The sequence below is a fragment of the Cervus canadensis genome, chromosome 12 (genome assembly GCF_019320065.1).
Source record: "Cervus canadensis isolate Bull #8, Minnesota chromosome 12, ASM1932006v1, whole genome shotgun sequence".
NCBI lineage: Eukaryota > Metazoa > Chordata > Mammalia > Artiodactyla > Cervidae > Cervus > Cervus canadensis.
Window position 1 is genome coordinate 28,378,390 of NC_057397.1, and position 2,011 is coordinate 28,380,400.

Consider the following 2,011-nt stretch of genomic DNA (forward strand, 5'->3'; position numbering starts at 1 on the left):
CAACACTCATGAAAGAAATCAAAGATTCAAATAATGGAGAGCTAGACCATGTTTATGAAGTAGAAAACTAAACATCATAAACATGTCAGTAATCCCCAAATTCACATAAAGATTCAGTGTAATTCCTACCAATATCTGAGCAAGAGTGTTTGTGGATATAGAGATTTTTCTAAAATTTATATAGGAAGGCATAGGAATTAGAGTAGCTAAAATCATTTTGAATAAGAAAAATAAAGTGGGAGGAATCAGTTGACCTGATTTTAAGACTTGTTATTAGCCATAGTAATTAAGACTATATTTGTGTTGGTGGAGGAATAGACACATAGAATAAGGGAAGAGAATAGAAAACCCAGAAATAGACCCACATAAATATGTCCAGCTGATTTTTGACAGAGATGCAAAAGCAACTCAAAGGAAGAAAGCTATCAATAAATGTGCTAGAACAAATGAACAATGGATAAACCAAAACCAAAAAAAAAAAAGCTACCTCAACCTAAATTTCACACTTTATACAAAACTTAATTCACAAGCATCATGAAATTTAATATATAATCTATAAAGCCATAAATACAAAAAATTGGAAAATATTTTTGTGGGTTAGAGCTAGACAGTTTGTAGACCGATACCAAGGCACAATCTGAAAAGGAAAAAATGATAAACTGGATTTCATCAAACATAAATACTTATGTTCTGTGAAAGGGCTTCCCTGGTGGCTCAGACGGTAAAGCGTCTGTCTGCAATGCAGGAGACCCAGGTTCAATCCCTGGGTTGGGAAATCTTGTTAAGAGGATGAAACAATAAGCAAGATATGGGAAGAAATATCTGCAAACCACATATCCAACAAAAGACAACTATCTAGAATATATGAAGAACTCTCAAAACTCAACAGTAAATGAAAAAATAATCTAAATAAAAAATATAGTCAAAACACATGAATAGACTTTTCACCAAAGAAGTTATACAGCTAGAATATTAGCACATGAAAAGACATTCAAAATCACTTGCCACTAAATAAATGCAAATTAAACCCAATGTGAGCTATCACTATACACTCATTGGAATGGATACATAAGAAATGGTGACAATACTAATCAATAGAAAGGATGTGGAGAGCTGAAGAAAGATTGCTGGAGATAACATAAAATTGCAAATTGCATAGCCATTCTAGGAAACAGATTGGCAGCTTCTTAAGAAAAAAAACTAAACATGTAAATACAATACGACCCAGCAATTGTAATTCTGAATGAAGACTACATTCACACAAACACCTGTAATGAAGGTTTATAGCAACTTCATTCTTCATAGCCCAAACTGCAAGTAATCTGGAAGTCCTTCAAAGTGACTGGTTAAACTCACTGTAGTTTATCTGCATCATAGAAGACCACTGAGCAGCAAAAAGGGACAGACTATTGATACACACATGTTGGAGGACGGAGAAAACAGAAAGTGCTCACCAAACAGAGAAGCCATCTTGAGGTGGAAAAATGAGGTAGGCACCTTCCTGCAATCAACAGATCAGTTCATTATAGAGTCACTTACTCACAGGTGAAAGTGACTTGGCACACACACACACTCACAGGTGGATGGTGTCAACAGTGATCTGGAAGCATTCACAGCTGCACTCTGCACTGCCAAGGGGACAGTTCGGTTCAGTTGCTCAGTTGTGTCTGACTCTTTGTGACCCCTTGGACTGCAGCATGCCAGGCCTCCCTGTCCATCACCAACTCCTGGAGCTTGCTCAAACTCATGTCCATCGAGTCAGTGATGTCATCCAACCATCTCATCCTCTGTCATCCTCTGCTCCTCCTGCCTTTAGTCTTTCCCAGCATCAGGGTCTTTTCCAGTGAGTCAGTTCTTCACATCAGGTGGCCCAGTGCCAAGGGGACACTGGGACAGTTTTATAGTTAACTTAAGGTATAGAGATGGGGCTTGTTTAACTCTCGTTTTATTTAACATTTTGAAATGTTAAGTTTAACAAAAGTTATAAATAGTAAGTCAAGATCTATGAATG

At 37.0% G+C, this 2,011-nt stretch overlaps 1 non-coding gene across 1 annotated transcript; it reads left to right on the plus strand.

Moving 5' to 3' along the window:
• Nucleotides 1-703: 703 nt before the first annotated feature.
• TRNAC-GCA lies at nt 704-775 on the plus strand. Its single transcript has one exon. It is a non-coding gene; the product is annotated as a tRNA-Cys (tRNA).
• Nucleotides 776-2,011: the final 1,236 nt, after the last annotated feature.